Source organism: Camellia sinensis, chromosome 1, assembly GCF_055761805.1.
Source record: "Camellia sinensis isolate YWXY chromosome 1, ASM5576180v1, whole genome shotgun sequence".
NCBI classification, from domain to species: domain Eukaryota; kingdom Viridiplantae; phylum Streptophyta; class Magnoliopsida; order Ericales; family Theaceae; genus Camellia; species Camellia sinensis.
Window position 1 is genome coordinate 38,148,856 of NC_138961.1, and position 17,937 is coordinate 38,166,792.

At 41.2% G+C, this 17,937-nt stretch overlaps 2 long non-coding RNA genes across 2 annotated transcripts; one reads left to right on the forward strand and one right to left on the reverse strand.

The window, feature by feature from the left end:
- Positions 1-7: 7 nt before the first annotated feature.
- Positions 8-12,830, reverse strand: LOC145823744 (uncharacterized). Its single transcript, XR_014365883.1, has 2 exons — positions 10,764-12,830; positions 8-301 (listed from the first exon to the last, which is right to left on the reverse strand). It is a non-coding gene; the product is annotated as an uncharacterized LOC145823744 (long non-coding RNA).
- A 289-nt stretch (positions 12,831-13,119) lies between these two features.
- Positions 13,120-13,956, forward strand: LOC145789648 (uncharacterized). The gene is made up of 2 exons (XR_014327793.1): positions 13,120-13,634; positions 13,813-13,956. It is a non-coding gene; the product is annotated as an uncharacterized LOC145789648 (long non-coding RNA).
- Positions 13,957-17,937: the final 3,981 nt, after the last annotated feature.

A 17,937-nucleotide genomic window follows, 5' to 3' on the forward strand; every position in this document is an offset into this window, starting at 1 on the left:
CATGATATAAGAAATTGACCATATATTCAAGAGAATAAAGTGTACATCTATTTATCAAAGTATTTATCACAAAAGTATTACATGTTGACAACAAAAGTAAATGTCTTACGGGCTTACAACTTTCCAAGCCAACACTTGGTTGCAAAAAAAAAAAAAAAAAAAAAAGAGAGTACTAACTCATACACATTAAGCCATCGGCTTGAATTTACATGTAATACACAAAAAGGTAAACAACAAAAAAGGGATCTTCAGCCTCTAAGCCTCCCAAGCTATGTCCTTGGAGGTGGCATATCACCTAAATCTGAAAATGATGTCCCATATAGGGTGAGCCAATGCCAAGTAGAGATATACTAAACCAAGTACGAGAAATAACTAAAACAATAGCATTTGATGTATGGTTGGCACTTATGAACCAACTTACAACACTTTTCAATTCAACATCAAGTACATCCATTTTTTATAGCGATCCTGGGTTTACCCTTGTTGTACAGTGATCCGGATATGTGTCCGTGGATGTTGGTAGTTGTTTATTATCTTGTTGCATCCTTTTTACTTCGTATTTGAGTTATAGGATGTGTTGGGCAGGTTTGTTTCAGGTTGGTTGTGTTTGGGAGCCTAGTGTTGCTGCCCAGATTTTTGGACCTTCGCTCGAGCGAGGAGTTGGTCGCTCGAGCGAGAGTGAGGTTCGTGTCTGGTGGGTCGAGCCAGGGTGGCTTCGCTCGAGCGAGTGTTGCGTCTGGTTCTGGACCTGAGAGTTGCCTTTCTTGGCTCGAGCGAGCTTCCTTCGCTCGAGCGGTCTGGGTTTTTCTTCGCTCGATCGAGAACTTCTTGGCTCGAGCGAGCGTTTCTGTGTCTGGTCGCTCGAGCGACCAAGTCTTCGCTTGAGCGAGCGTGTTTTATATCAGCGGACAGTAGCGTTTTTGAACATCACTTTTTCACTCCCTTTTTCTTTCAAAACCTAGATCCGACACCCTCTCTCTCTAAACTTACATTCTCTCTAAGAATTGATCTCCCTAGAGTGTGAATCTAGCCTAGGGCCTTTGTTAAAAAGATAGAGGGCGTTAAGAGCTTTGTTTTAATCTGAAAAAGTTTGGATTTGGAGCAAGTTGATCTTCGAGTCTTCATCTCCTTTGTGGCTTAAACTTCGAGGTAGGGATACCCTACTCCTCTCTATGGATTTTGTCTTTAAATTTTGGTATTTTGAGATGTTGGGCTTGGTTTGGTAAGTTTGTGAAAGTTGGGGGCTTTTGTGTAATTTTACAAAAGTTGGGGTTTTATTCATAATAAACCTGAATGCATGTTTGGCATAGAGAAATGGAATTGATGTTAAATCATTGATGAAAATGGGACCTAAGGGTTGAAATGGTAATTATGGAAAATGGCCTAATTACATTGTTTGATTAATTGGGATAATTAATGGTGAGAGATAAGGAAATGTAATGTTGATTGAATATCCATTGTGCATTTATTTTCTGTTTAGAAATAACTGCTTTGGGCTATCGGTGGAGGATAGTCGTGATTGTTGTAGACAATGCATGATGATTAGGCAAACTGAAACTAATCAATGAAGTGTGTCATGGAACTTGACGGTTGATAGAATACATTAACTATATGTATTGAGTGATTGTATATAGAACCATTGTGTTTGTATACGTTATGTGTAGAGGAGGAGATGGGGGATGTACTCCGCGGTTTAGGGGAAGATAGGGGATGTACCTCTAAACCGGATAGTGTTGGGAGAAGATAGGGGATGAACTCCGTAGATACAGCTCATATGCTTGTCTAAAGAAGTGAAGATAGAGCTTATATACTTATCTTTGTGATGTGTGGATATAGCTTATATGCTTATCTGTGGATATTGTAGTATACATATCTGTTGTAGAATGTGGATATAGCTTATTTGCTTATCTGAGAATGTGGATATTGTTGTTGTACATATCTGTTGAGAATGTGGTTAGTGCTTATATGCCTATCCGTTGAAAAAGGGAAAATGAAAGGAAACTTGGACTCATAAGTCGTATGACATAAATATGTGATTTATGTGATTGTATCAGTGTTGGCCATCTATCAATTGCTAATATTTTAGTCATTGTTCATGGTTGGTTTAGTGTATTTCTACTGGGCTGTGGCTCACCCTATATGGGAATATCATTTTCAGGTGCAGGTAGCATGCCACCTCCAAGGACATAGCTTGAAAGACTAGAGGCGGACACACTGTTGTCGTTTTACTTTTTGATGTATTACATGTAAATTCAAGCCAAGGACTTAATGTGTACGAGTTAGTACTCTTTTGTTGTAACCAAGTGTTAACTTGGAAAGCTGTAAGCCCGTAGGGCATTTTGTTTTGATGTTAACATGTAATACTTATGTAATGGAACTCTAATGAATAAAAGAATGTGGTTAGTTTATATGTAAATGCATGTCTTATCTGATGGGTTTAATGTTATTATTTTGAGGGCGTTACAACTTGGTATCAGAGCGTACCGGGTTCGAATACTTTGGGTACGTGGGAAGTGATTAGTATCACAATGGGTTTGTCTCGCTTGATAGAGACTTAGATGTAGTATCATATGCTATGTGCTTACTTGATAACATGCTTATGTGACTATGTGGGTATGGGATTTAGTTTCTAGGATGTTGATTGGATCCTTGGGTTCCTGAGAGTCTTGTTGGAAAAGCACTTGATCAATGCTGTTTCTAACCGGAACTCTAGTAACGCCTCGAGACTATCATTATCCGGAAATGAAATTCGTAAGTGCTTATGTGTTTATGTGCTTACGTGGAGTGAATTACAGTTGTCCATGCATTAGGACGTGAGTGTTTAGTTTCGGCACATTTGTGAATGTGCTAATGTTCTGTGTTACCTTTATTAGGATGTCAGGACGAGGAAGAGGTGCTAGGCGTGGTAGACCTGCGAGGCAGGAAGCACCGTTACCGGGTGAGATTCCGGCAGTACAGGAGGGAGTTGGTCAGGCCAATGTGGCTGAGCTAGTGGGTCAGCAGGCTATGGGTGCCTTGGCCAGAGAGATAGTAGGAGCTTTGGGTATTCTTAGAGCGGGGAATCAGGCCGCTGAGGCAGGGCCTTCTTTCTTGAAGAGGGAGTTTTTCCGGTCTAATCCGGATGAGTTTATCGGGGATCCGAAGGAGCCACTGAAGGCTGATGAGTGGCTAGAGCAAATGAGTAAGACGTTCGAGATGCATGGCATCGAGGACGGAGCACTGAAAGTGACCTTGGCATCCTTCCAACTGAAGGGAGATGCGGGTCAATGGTGGAAGTACGAGAAGGCTCGTGTTGGTGGTACTTGGGAGGCGTTTATAAATGCTTTTCAGGAGAGGTTTTTGTCTGCAGCAGCTAGGGAGAAGCTGAGGGATCAGTTTAGCCGGCTTAATCAGCAGGGCTTGTCAGTGGCCGAGTTTGAGGCTACTTTTACTAGTTTGTCCAGGTTTGCACCTGAACTAGTGGCGTCTGAGGAACGCCGTTGCTATGAGTTTGAGCGGAAGTTGAGGCGGGGCCTCAAGTTGAGAGTTGGTGGGTCTTATATCCGAAAGTATAGACACCTAGTGGACGCTGCAGCTCATATGGAGCTTATGATGCAGGAGGAGGATGAGGGGCAGAGAGGCTCCAAGAGGAGCCAGGATAGTCAGGGTGATGGCAAGAGGCAGAGGGGTTCTAACCCTCAGGAGTCGCAGGGTGGTGTTGCTAGATCGACCTTCCCAGTGCCGAGTGCAGGCTTCGAGAGAGGTGGTCAGGGGGAATTCACCTGTTACAGGTGTGGCCAGCTGGGCCACAAGGTTTCTGTTTGCCCGCAGAAGGGTGGGGGTCAGAGAGCTGCTTCTTCTTCAGCTAGACCGCAGAGTCAGAGTTTGGGCAGGGGACAGCCCTTGTCTTGTTATCAGTGTGGACAGCTTGGGCACCTGAAGAGGTTTTTCCCGCAGTTGAGTGCCACTTCGGGAGCGTCTAGTTCTAGGCAGTCGCAGGGTTTTCAGCCAGCTCAGTCTGTGCAGGCCTCGAGGGCCAATCCGGGAGCTTCGTCATCCCAGTCTGTGCAGCAGTCTTTTGCTCCGAGAGGTGAGCAGGTAGACCAGGGGCCTACGGGGCGCGTGTACGCTGTTACCGCGCAGGATTTAGTACCGGCTCCATCAGTAGTGAGAGGTACTTTTCTGTTTTGCAACTCGGTTGCTAGTGTGTTGATAGACACGGGTGCATCTCATTCTTTTGTATCTGCTGCATTTGCATCTGTTTTGGAATTGGAGTTAGCACAGTTAGCATCTCCTATTTGTGTGGTATCGCCTTTGGGTGGTGAGTTGATCCTGAAACAGGGTGTTAGAGGATGTGATATAGAGGTCGCCGACTATAGGCTTCCTTTTCCGTTTGTTGTCATGCCTATGAAGGGTTTTGATGTTATTTTGGGTATGGACTGGCTATCGTCATACCGGGCTGTTATTGATTGCTACCGCCAGAGGGTCACGTTATGTACCTTGAGCGGGGAGTGGTTCCATTTCTTGGGAGACCGGGTTGGTAATGTTTTGCCACCGGGGTATGATTCGCGAGGGCGAAGTGAGCTTAGTGGTCTACTTGCTAGCTTTGAGAGTGGTGAGAGTGGTGAGACCCAGCATGTATTGCCGAGGGTGGTTTGTGAGTATTCGGATGTCTTTCCCGAAGATCTTGTTAGTTTGCCACCTCACCGAGAGATTGAGTTCTCTATTGATTTAGTGCCTGGTACGGCGCCGATTTCTATGGCATCTTACCATTTTGCTCAAGCAGAATTGGTTGAGTTGAAAGTTCAGCTCCAGGAATTGCTTGATAAGGGCTTTGTTCGCCCTAGTGTTTCGCCGTGGGGAGCACCGGCCCTCTTTGTTAAAAAGAAAGATGGTGCCTTGAGATTGTGTATTGACTACCGGAAGTTGAATCGGGCTACGGTTAAGAATAAGTATCCTATGCCCCGTATAGATGATTTGTTTGACCAGTTGAAGGGTTCCCGTTGTTTCTCTAAGATAAACTTGAGATCGGGTTACCACCAGTTGAGGGTCAGGGAAGAGGATATTCCGAAAACGGCATTCTGTACGCGGTATGGCCATTATGAGTTTCTGGTGATGCCATTTGGGCTCACCAATGCGCCGGCAGTCTTTATGGACTTGATGAACCGGGTTTTCCGGGAGTTCTTAGACCGATTTGTGGTCGTCTTCGTGGACGACATCCTTATCTATTCGACGTCAGAGGAGGAGCACGAGGAACACTTGAGAGTGGTGCTTGAGTTGCTTAGAGCCCATAGGCTGTATGCCAAGTTTGGGAAGTGTGAGTTCTGGTTGAGGGAAGTCAAATTCTTAGGCCATGTGGTATCCGGGGAAGGGGTGTCTGTTGATACATCCAAGGTTGAGGCAGTGCAAGATTGGGCACAGCCTAAGAGTGTGTTTGAGATCCGCAGTTTTCTGGGATTAGCTGGGTATTACCATCGGTTTGTGAAAGATTTCTCCAGGTTAGCGTCACCGTTGACTAGACTGACTCGGAAGGGAGTCAAGTTTGTGTGGAATGAGACTTGTGAAAAGTCGTTCCAAGAGCTGAAAGTTAGATTGACCACCGCTCCGGTGTTGATTATTCCGGAGAGAGGGTTGGGTTATGCGGTTTATTGTGATGCCTCACGAGAGGGTTTGGGTTGTGTGTTAATGCAAGAAGGGAAAGTGGTAGCTTATGGCTCACGTCAGTTGAAAATACACAAGAAGAATTACCCCACGCACGACCTAGAGTTAGCGGTTGTGATCTTTGCCTTGAAAATCTGGAGGCACTACCTTTATGGTGAGAGGTTCGAGGTATTCTCGGATCACAAGCGTTTGAAGTATCTGTTTACACAGAGAGACTTGAATTTGAGGCAGAGGAGATGGATGGAGTTCATCGAGGACTATGATTTTGAGTTGCATTATCATCCGGGAAAGGCCAATGTTGTGGCCGATGCCCTTAGTAGGAAGGCCATTGGTGATATAGCTAGTATAACCATCCGGGAATGGGAGATGTTGGGAGCACTTGGCGAGTTTGATTTGCTACTGGGCGAATTTGTTGAGGCTGCGGCCTTGTTTTCTGTTGTTACGCAGCCTATACTTGTGACTAGAGTGTTAGAGGCACAGAGAGGTGACCTTGAGGTAGAATCCCTCCGAGAGAAGATCTCCAGTGGGAAAGTTGAGAAGGGTTTGACGCTGTATCCCGACCTGAGTGTGAGATACCGAGACCGTTTGTTTGTACCGGAGTCTTGCCGAGAGGAAGTACTCCGAGAGTTTCACCATTCGCGCCTTGCAGTGCATCCGGGAGGTACTAAGATGTATCAGGATTTGGGTCGCCAGTTTTGGTGGCGGGGTATGAAGAGAGATGTGGCTGTTTTCGTATCAAAGTGCCTTACTTGCCAGCAAGTGAAGGCCGAGCATCAGAGGCCAGCGGGTTTGTTGCAACCCTTGCCTATTGCCAAGTGGAAGTGGGAGCATGTCACTATGGACTTCGTTGTGGGTCTTCCGAGGACTCAACGGGGTAGTGATGCTATTTGGATGGTTGTAGACCGGTTGACTAAGTCGGCGCACTTTATTCCTATGCGCGTGAGAGATTCGGTGGATCATCTTGCCGATTTGTATATTCGGGACGTAGTGAGATTGCACGGGGTCCCAGTGACGATCGTCTCAGATAGAGATCCTCGTTTTACTGCTAGGTTGTGGCAGAGTTTGCAGAGTGCCTTGGGCACTAAGTTGACCTTTAGTACGGCCTATCATCCTCAGACTGACGGGCAGTCCGAACGTATTATTCAGATCCTCGAGGATATGCTTCGGGGTTGTGTCCTGGATTTCAGTGGGACGTGGGAGAGGCACTTGCCATTGGTAGAGTTTGCCTACAACAACAGTTTTCAGTCTAGCATCGGTATGGCACCGTTTGAGGCCTTGTATGGCCGACCGTGTAGGTCTCCAGTTTGTTGGGCCGAGGTGGGTGATACACCTTTGTTGGGTCCGGAGTTGGTTAGGGAGACGACGGAGAAAGTTGAGCTTATCCGTAGGAGGCTTGTTACAGCCCAGAGTCGACAAAAGAGTTATGTCGACCGTAGGAGGAGGCCTTTGGCATTTGAGGTAGGTGATCATGTCTTTCTGAAGATATCACCTAGGCGAGGTCTGATGAGGTTTGGGAAGAGTGGGAAGTTATCCCCTCGGTTTATTGGTCCTTTTGAGATCCTTGAGAGGATTGGTGAGGTTGCTTATCGGTTAACCTTACCGCCGCAGTTGTCCGGAGTACATGACGTGTTTCATGTGAGTATGCTTCGGAAGTATGAGCCAGATCCATCACATGTGTTGGATTGGACCGATTTAGAAGTAGATGAGGATGCCTCGTATGAGGAGAGACCGGTTCGGGTCTTGGATAGGCGGGATCAGGTCCTGCGTGGCAAGACCATTCCTTTGGTGAAAGTCTTGTGGAAACATCACGGAGTGGAGGAAGCCACTTGGGAACGTGAGTTGGGAGTCCGTGAGAAATATCCGGACTTGTTTGTTGATGTGTGATCTTGTATTTAATTTTTGTATTGTGTTGAACTTAAGAGCTTTTATATATGTCTTAAGTTGTGAAACATTGAAAATGTTTGGTTTATTGGAAGTATATTTTAAGAACTTGCCTTATATGGAAGTTGAATGTGACACTATATATGTTGAATATATTGTTGAAATTGGAAAGATAGTGCATAATGTTGATGCATGTTGAAAATACATATGTTGTTTACATATTGTGATATGCCTCTTGTTAAAGGAGGGGATGACCGGTAATGGGTCGAATTGTTGAATGTTAAAGTGTAACATTGTTTAAAATGGAGAAAAACTTGTTTTTGCAAACTTGTGCTTAATTTCGGGGGCGAAATTCTTTAAAGGGGGGACGTTATAGCGATCCCGGGTTTACCCTTGTTGTACAGTGATCCGGACATGTGTCCGTGGATGTTGGTAGTTGTTTATTATCTTGTTGCATCCTTTTTACTTCGTATTTGAGTTATAGGATGTGTTGGGCAGGTTTGTTTCAGGTTGGTTGTGTTTGGGAGCCTAGTGTTGCTGCCCAGATTTTTGGACCTTCGCTCGAGCGAGGAGTTGGTCGCTCGAGCGAGAGTGAGGTTCGTGTCTCGTGGGTCGAGCCAGGGTGGCTTCGCTCGAGCGAGTGTTGCGTCTGGTTCTGGACCTGAGAGTTGCCTTTCTTGGCTCGAGCAAGCTTCCTTCGCTCGAGCGGTCTGGGTTTTTCTTCGCTCGATCGAGAACTTCTTGGCTCGAGCGAGAGTTTTTGTGTCTGGTCGCTCGAGCGACCAAGTCTTCGCTCGAGCGAGCGTGTTTTATATCAGCGGACAGTAGCGTTTTTGAACATCACTTTTTCACTCCCTTTTTCTTTCAAAACCTAGATCCGACACCCTCTCTCTCTAAACTTACATTCTCTCTAAGAATTGATCTCCCTAGAGTGTGAATCTAGCCTAGGGCCTTTGTTAAAAAGATAGAGGGCGTTGAGAGCTTTGTTTTAATCTGAAAAAGTTTGGATTTGGAGCAAGTTGATCTTCGAGTCTTCATCTCCTTTGTGGCTTAAACTTCGAGGTAGGGATACCCTACTCCTCTCTATGGATTTTGTCTTTAAATTTTGGTATTTTGAGATGTTGGGCTTGGTTTGGTAATTTTGTGAAAGTTGGGGGCTTTTGTGTAATTTTACAAAAGTTGGGGTTTTATTCATAATAAACCTGAATGCATGTTTGGCATAGAGAAATGGAATTGATGTTAAATCATTGATGAAAATGGGACCTAAGGGTTGAAATGGTAATTATGGAAAATGGCCTAATTACATTGTTTGATTAATTGGGATAATTAATGGTGAGAGATAAGGAAATGTAATGTTGATTGAATATCCATTGTGCATTTATTTTCTGTTTAGAAATAACTGCTTTGGGCTATCGGTGGAGGATAGTCGTGATTGTTGTAGACAATGCATGATGATTAGGCAAACTGAAACTAATCAATGAAGTGTGTCATGGAACTTGACGGTTGATAGAATACATTAACTATATGTATTGAGTGATTGTATATAGAACCATTGCGTTTGTATACGTTATGTGTAGAGGAGGAGATGGGGGATGTACACCGCGGTTTAGGGGAAGATAGGGGATGTACCTCTAAACCGGATAGTGTTGGGAGAAGATAGGGGATGAACTCCGTAGATACAGCTCATATGCTTGTCTAAAGAAGTGAAGATAGAGCTTATATGCTTATCTTTGTGATGTGTGGATATAGCTTATATGCTTATCTGTGGATATTGTAGTATACATATCTGTTGTAGAATGTGGATATAGCTTATTTGCTTATCTGAGAATGTGGATATTGTTGTTGTACATATCTGTTGAGAATGCGGTTAGTGCTTATATGCCTATCCGTTGAAAAAGGGAAAATGAAAGGAAACTTGGACTCATAAGTCGTATGACATAAATATGTGATTTATGTGATTGTATCAGTGTTGGCCATCTATCAATTGCTAATATTTTAGTCATTGTTCATGGTTGGTTTAGTGTATTTCTACTGGGCTGTGGCTCACCCTATATGGGAATATCATTTTCAGGTGCAGGTAGCATGCCACCTCCAAGGACATAGCTTGGAAGGCTAGAGGCGGACACACTGTTGTCGTTTTACTTTTTGATGTATTACATGTAAATTCAAGCCAAGGGCTTAATGTGTACGAGTTAGTACTCTTTTGTTGTAACCAAGTGTTAACTTGGAAAGCTGTAAGCCCGTAGGGCATTTTGTTTTGATGTTAACATGTAATACTTATGTAATGGAACTCTAATGAATAAAAGAATGTGGTTAGTTTATATGTAAATGCATGTCTTATCTGATGGGTTTAATGTTGTTATTTTGAGGGCGTTACATTTTTCATTTCAATTTCCTTCACTTATACAGTTTCGATTCATAATTATGGCTCAGAACCTAGCCAAACAATTCAATGAGACTATAACATATATTAAAATACTTCAATACTTCACAATTCACATAAGAATATAACTCATATTAAAACACTTTCATATCTCAAATGATACACAGATTTGTTGTATCAGTGGTGTCCATCCCCTATCTCCTTCCAAACAGGTTTGAGAGTCCATCCCCTATCTCCTCTCAAACCATGGAGTACATCCCCTATCTCCTCCCAAACAACATACATATACAATATATTTAAACACTTATCATATACAATGATCAATCAATACACACATTTGCTGTATTATTCCAACCGTCATATTCAATGACATATTCAATGTGATTAGTTTCAGTTTTCCCTAATCATCATACAATGTCTACAACAATCAAGACTATCCTCCACCGATAGCCCAAAGCAGTTATCTCTAAATAGATAATAAATTTATCGAACAGGTAAATAATCAACAATTTCATAAGTGGGTGATAAATTAATCCAACCACACCATTTAATTACAATTCCATCCAATTTCATGATTTCCAACCCAATTTCACATAATTATTCAAATTAATTATTCAACATAATTAGGGCATTTTTTCCCTTTTTCCATTATCAACCCTAAGGTTCAATTTCATCAATTTAACAACAATAATCCCATTTTCCAAGGTCTCACATACACATGGAGTTTAACATTTGAAACCCCCCTTTTATGAATTATACATCAAACCCTAATTTTTCTCGAAATTACCCAACAACACCATCTAATCAAAATGACTAAAATTTATGTTAAAACTCATAGAATGGAGTAGGTTATCCCTACCTCGAAGTTAGAAGCCCAAAGGAGTAGATGAAGAAAACCCACAGTGCTCTAAATCCACTATTTTTCAGATTAAAGTGAAGCCCACACCGCCCTCTATCTTTCTTACAAAGAGATTAGGGTAGAAACACTCTAGAAGTAGATGGAATCTTACAGAGAAGGTATGTAGAGAGAGAGGGAGCAGCCAGATCTAGGGTTTGTGTAAAAGAGATGGTGAAGAAATGAAGTGTAACCCCATTGCTGCCAACTGATAAATTCAAGGCTCACTCGAGCGAAGGAATGGTCGCTCGAGTGACCAGACACAAAGAAACCTCGCTCGAGTATAGAAAGCCTTGCTCGAGCCAACAAATCGAAGCATCAGGTCTGTAACCCAGAAGCACGCTCGAGCGAAGAAAAGCTCGCTCAAGCGAAGAAACCCAAAACATAGTTCTCACTCGCTCGAGTCAAGAAATGCAACTCTCAGGTCCAGAACAAGACGCAGACGCACGCTCGAGCGAAGGAACCCTGGCTCGAGCGAATGAGCTAAAACACAGAGCTCGCTCGAGCGAAAAAGCAAAATTCTAGGCAGCAGCTATTGGTTTAAACTCACTACTAACCTGTAATAAACCTGCCCAATACATCCCAAAACTCGCATACAAAGAATTAAATGATGAAAACAACATATATACAACAACCAACACTATGGAACCTAAGTCCAGAATACGACAACCAAATTGAGGGAAAATCGGGATCGCTATAGTTTCTTTCATTTAAATTATTTTTATTAAATTAAATCTCAAATTTAATTCAAATAAGAAACATGGATATTCTTTCTTAATTTCATTAATGGTTGATTTTTTTTATTTTAAACTTATAAAAATTCAAAACTTATAGTGGAAAAAAATATAAAGTCAAGGGAATACAAAAAATAAAAAATAAAAAATTGTTGTGAGAAATAAAATAATAATTTGATATATAGATAAATTATAATTAAAGAGTATTAAGTGTAAAGGATATTATGATTATTTGCATAACCAAGTTAATATTGTTTGGCTTAAATTAATGGAAAGAGAGAATCTTAATAATATCAAAAAATAAATAAATAAATAAATAAATTTTTTGTAATTATTAAAATAATAAGAGAGTTTTTTATAGGAAAATGCCTCGTAGCTCGACTTTTAGAGGCTCGAAATGGCTCGAAATGGAGAAAGAGGGAGAGAAGAGAGGAAACAGAGGAGAAAAAGGGAGAGAAGAGAGGAAACAGAGGAGAAAGAGGGAGAGAAGAGAGGAGGAAGAGAAGAAGCAGAGCCTCGCCACCGCCACCGCCGCCGCCGCCGATCGTCGCAGCAGACCGTCGCCTCGCCCAGCCCCGGTCGTCTGCCCAGCCCCACCAACGTCGCAACACCACCGTCGTCTGCTAGCCCCGGTCGTCTGCCCAGCCTCCCTCCTCCTCCAACCGATTTTTATGGCCCCCTCCCCTCCCCCTCCTCCTCCTCCTCTGCCTCCTCCTCCTCCTCCCTCTCCCTTCTCATCTTCTCCCTCCTTCTTCTTCTTCTTCTTCTTCTTCGTTCTGCAACAAAACCAGGGAAGAAAGAAAAAAAAAAAAAAAAAACTCGACACAAAAACGACGTCATTTTAGTGTCGAGCCAGATTTCGAGCCGTGTTATTCGAGGTACCAATCGAACCGTTTTTTATAATTATCAGAAATTTGTGAATGGGAGGTCAGTTTAATTTTACTATAAAAAGATGTTCGGATCACCACCACGCGTATGACAACTGTAAAAGAAAGGGCTGCAATATTGAGAGCAACAGAATCACGTGGTGTCTTAAAAATTGATGGGAAATACTCCGTAATTAAAAAAGAAAAAGTGATAATTTTATATTTTTTTTAGTTTTTATTATAAAAAAATTTCATAATTAAATAGAACATAATGTATAATAAAAATTTTTATAAGTTATAATTAAAATGTCATAACTAAAGAAGAAAATTGATCATAATTAGAGTACGTATAATATACCTTTTTTTTCAAGAGATGCATATTAGAATTTCTCTAAATTGATTGAGTAATAAAATTCTTAATAAAATTTTTATTAAGGCCTATTTTGGAAAATAAGAAAAACATTTTAATTTTTTTTAGTATTTTTTATAAAAAAAAATGTGTAAAAAATTAAAGAACTAATGTGATTTAAATAAGCCAATTAGTCAATAAGTTGGATTTTTTCCTAATTGTCAAGATAAAACTAAAAATATATTATATTTTTAATATAAAAAAAAATCAGTAAAAATGTTAATATTTATAGAATTGTTCCGATTATATTATTCTATGTTTGTTTCAGGTAGTTTAAAATTAAAATTATATATAAAATTGTGAATGAAGGATTGACAAATAAAGAAATTATATGGTTTGGGGTGGTTTTAGTTTGCTAGTTAATTGAAAATATTCTTCATAATAGTTTGCTACAATTATGAAACATTTGCATTATATAAAATATTATACATAGTATTTTATAGGGAAAATTAGTCTAAGGTCCCTCTCCCACTTTTCATAATGGAAGAGATCCACAAAATTATTTTTTGATGTCTAAGATCCTTAAACATACAACAGAGAAATTTTAGTCCTTTATATTATCTTCATCATCTGACCCACTGCCACCCCTAACAACCCGACTCTCAGTCCTCCTCATCTTCCAATACTTTCCAAAGCTTTACCCAGTGGAGATTCCCGACCTCGTTCTCCTTCTCTCCTTTCCTCTCATCGCAATCGCATACATCTTCGTCTCCGAAGCCCTCGTGATCCAGGCGCTCATCTTCATCTCCTACGCCGGACTGAAGATCCGCGACATCGAGCTACTTCGTCGGCTCCGGACATGTGTTTTGGTGCAGCGTTGATCCAGGTTCGCTTCCGACGGTGCTGGGTTATACTCTATGATATTTTTGATCGGCACTGGTTGCGTCAATAGTATTTTACTTAAGTTCACTTCTGAAGATTCTTCTAGGTGAAGTCGTCTTTGTTGAAGATTACAGTTTATATCTAACACAGTAATTATTTTGTTTGATGAACTTCCAATAAAGATGGATACCTGTATGGAGTCAAGTACTTGGTGTGGTTCTACTTTGTTCTAAGTTACACGTACAGTTCTGTGTATTTGTTCTCTTTTAGCATTTCCAATTATGTTTTGACAAAAAGCAATACATTGACTATTGAAATGTTGGTGTGCTGTTGTACAGGAGGATCTGAATCCTATATTCTTAAGTTCACAAAAATAGAAATTGAAGCCAAGTGTAGATTAATGAGAAAAGTGATCTTCTAGTTGAAACTAGAAAAATTCTTTGATTTTTTAATTGAATTTGCTCTGGGTTGAAACTAGAGAAATTCTCTGGTTTTTGAACTCAATCATCAAGTTCTGTTCATAAAAATACAACTTTATTGTAAATAGAGAGAATTTCTCTGGTTTGTCTAGTTTGAAGAAAATTTCTCTGGTTTTGAACCAGAGAAATTTGTGGGTTTGTGGGTTTGTTAGACATGGGTTTAATTGTAGTTAATAGAGCCAGAGAAATTTGCGAAGTCAAAGAAATTTCCTGGATAGCCATACAAATTTCCTTTTCACAATTTTCTCTGGATTTATTTGGTACTCAGAGAAATTTCAATTTTCTCTGGAGAGAATTTCTTTGGAACTGAAATTTCTCTGGATGTGTATTTGTTCTCTTTTAGCATTTCCAATTATGTTTTGACAAAAAGCAATACATTGACTATTGAAATGTTGGTGTGCTGTTGTACTGGAGGATCTGAATCCTATATTCTTAAGTTCATAAAAATAGAAATTGAAGCCAAGTGTAGATTAATGAGAAAAGTGATCTTCTGGTTGAAACTAGAGAAATTCTTTGATTTTTTAACTGAATTTTCTCTGGGTTGAAACCAGAGAAATTCTCTGGTTTTTGAACTCATTCACCAAGTTCTGTTCATAAAAATACAACTTTACTGTAAATAGAGAGAATTTCTCTGGTTTGTCTGGTTTGAAGAGAATTTCTCTGGTTTTGAACCAGAGAAATTTGTGGGTTTGTGGGTTTGTTAGACATGGGTTTAATTGTAGTTAATAGAGCCAGAGAAATTTGCGAAGTCAAAGAAATTTCCTGGATAGCCATACAAATTTCCTTTCCACAATTTTCTCTGGATTTATTTGGTACTCAGAGAAATTTCAATTTTCTCTGGAGAGAATTTCTTTGGAACTGAAATTTCTCTGGATTTCAATTTTCTCTGGAGAGAATTTCTCTGGGACTGAAATTTCTCTGGATTTCAATTTTCTCTGGAGAGAATTTCTCTGGGACTGAAATTTCTCTGGATCCTGTTAAGGGACCTTAGACATCATGAAAATATTTGATGTCCTTTATACTATAAAATCATAATATCAGGGACCTTAAAAAAATACCCCAATTTTATATATATATATATATATATATATCTAACACAAATTAATTTTATATAATATTTTTCATATATATAACTATTAATTTGTAATAAATTTCACATATTAAAATTTTCTTACACTTAATTTTATTTTAATATTCTATTAGAAGGTAATATATATATATATATATATATATTAATTATAACGGAATGAATTAATTTTGAAGATAAATTATAAAATTTAAAATTTAATTCATAATTAGTAAATAAAATAATATGAATCGACGTGATTTTACATTGTTTGATGATATTTTATATAATTTTAATCACGGGTATATTTGTTATATGAACCACGTGGTTACAGTTGCCCACGCCATGGACAACCCACAATTATTGATCGAAAAATTGTAAATAGATGATATAGTTACAAAATAATTATATTATAAACAAGAATATATATATATATATATATTTAAAATTTTAACACGTAGAAAGAATTGCATCAAGCACAAAAATAAATTTTGAGTTTATAAAAAAACACATAAATAAATTTATATCATGCACATGAGAGAATTACACTATTATAAAAATGTACTAAATTTTTTACAATTTCCCCATTATTGACAAAGGCCTCATTCACTATATAAATCAACTTTATTACATAGTTAAAAATAAGGGATTTTTATTGAAAAGTCCAATTTAGAAGTGTTTTAATCCAAGAAGTCCATGAAAGAATTTTTTAACCCATTTAGTCCCATGTATGTATAATTGTATTCCATAAAATCCATTTTCTTGATTTATACTATTTTCTTGGACACTTATGCCCTTATATTTAATTTTGATACTTAATTTTGATACCCTTATAAATATTTTTTGAACGATTAGCAATTTAATGATGTAAACATTCATATTTTAAAATTCACATTGGTTGGAATGTAAAATTACCCGTGGGCGACCCGAAATCCGCTCGCGAGCCAGGGCGGGCCCGGCCCGTTGACAATGTGAATATTCACATTGACATGTTAACATTCACATTAATAGGAGTGTAAAATTGGCCCCCGTCCTGTGGCGGCGCGAAACCCGCCCATGGGCGGCCCGGGACGGGCCCGGCCCGTTGACAATGTGAATATTCACATTAACATGTTAACATTCACATTGATAAGAGTATAAAATTGGGCCATGGCCCATGGGCGGCCAAAAGCCCGCCCGCGGCCCGGGGCGAGCCCGGCCCGGCCCGTTGACAATGTGAATGAATACATTGACATGTTAACATTCACATTGATAGAAGTGTAAAATTAGCCCGCGCCTCGTGGCTGCCCGAAACCCACCCACGGCCCGTGGGCGGGCCCGGCCCAACCTGTTGACAATGTGAATGTTCACATTAACATGTTAACATTCACATTGATAAGAGTATAAAACTAGACAACAGCCCAGGGTGGGCCCGACTCGGCCCGGCCCGTTGACAATGTGAATATTCACATTGACATGTTAACATTCACATTAATAGGAGTGTAAAATTGGGCCCCGTCCCGTGGTGGCGCGAAACCCGCCTGCGGCCCATGGGCGGCCCGGGGCGGGCCCGGTCTGGCCTGTTGACAATGTGAATATTCACATTGACATGTTAACATTCACATTGATAAGAGTATAAAATTGGCCCGCGGCCCATGGACGGCCAAAAGTCCGCCCTCGGCCCGGGGCGGGCCCGGCCCGACCTGGCCCGTTGACAATGTGAATATTCACATTAACATGTTAACATTCACATTGATAAGAGTGTAAAATTAGCCCGCGGCCCATGGACGGCCAAAAGTCCGCCTGCGGCCCAGGGCGGGCCCGGCTCGGCCTGGCCCGTTGACAATGTGAATATTCACATTGACATGTTAACATGCACATTGATAGGAGTGTAAAATTAGCCCGCGCCCTGTGGCTGCCCGAAACCCGCCCACGGCCGGTGGGTGGCCCGGGGCGGGCCCGGCCCGGCCTATTGACAATGTGAATATTCACATTGACATGTTAACATTCACATTGATAAGTGTGTACAATTGGCCCGTGACCCGTGGGCAGCCCGAAGCCCGACCTCGGGCCGGGGTGGACCCGGCCCGTTGGCAATGTGAATATTCACATTGACATGTTAACATTCACATTGATAGGAGTGTAAAATTGGCCCGCAGCCCGTGGGCAGCCCGAAGCCCGACCGCAGCCAGAGGCGGGCTTGGCCCGACCCGTGACAATGTGAATATTCACATTGACATGTTAACATTAACATTGATAGGAGTGTAAAATTTGTCCGTTGCCCGAAGCTCGCCCGCGACCCGGGGTAGGCTCAATTTTACACTCTTATCAATGTGAATGCTAACATGTCAATGTGAATATTCACATTGTCAACAGGCCGGGCCGGGCCCGCCTCGGACCGCCCACGGGCCGTGAGCGTGTTTCGGACAACCATGGGGCACGGGCTAATGTTACACTCTTATCAATGTGAATGTTACCATGTCAATGTGAATATTCACGTTGTTAACGGGTCGGGCCCGCCTTGGCCCGGGGTCGGGCCTGCCTTGGCCCGGGGCCGGACTTCAGGCTGCCCACGGGTCACTGGCCAATTTTACACTCTTATCAATGTTAATGTTAATATGTCAATGTGAATATTCACATTTTCAATGGGCAGCGGGCGGGCTTCGGGCCGCCCACGGGCCACGGGCCAATTTTACACTTCTATCAATGTGAATGTTAATATGTCAATGTGAATATTCACATTGTCAACGGGCCGGACCGGGCTCGTCTCGGGCCGCCTACGG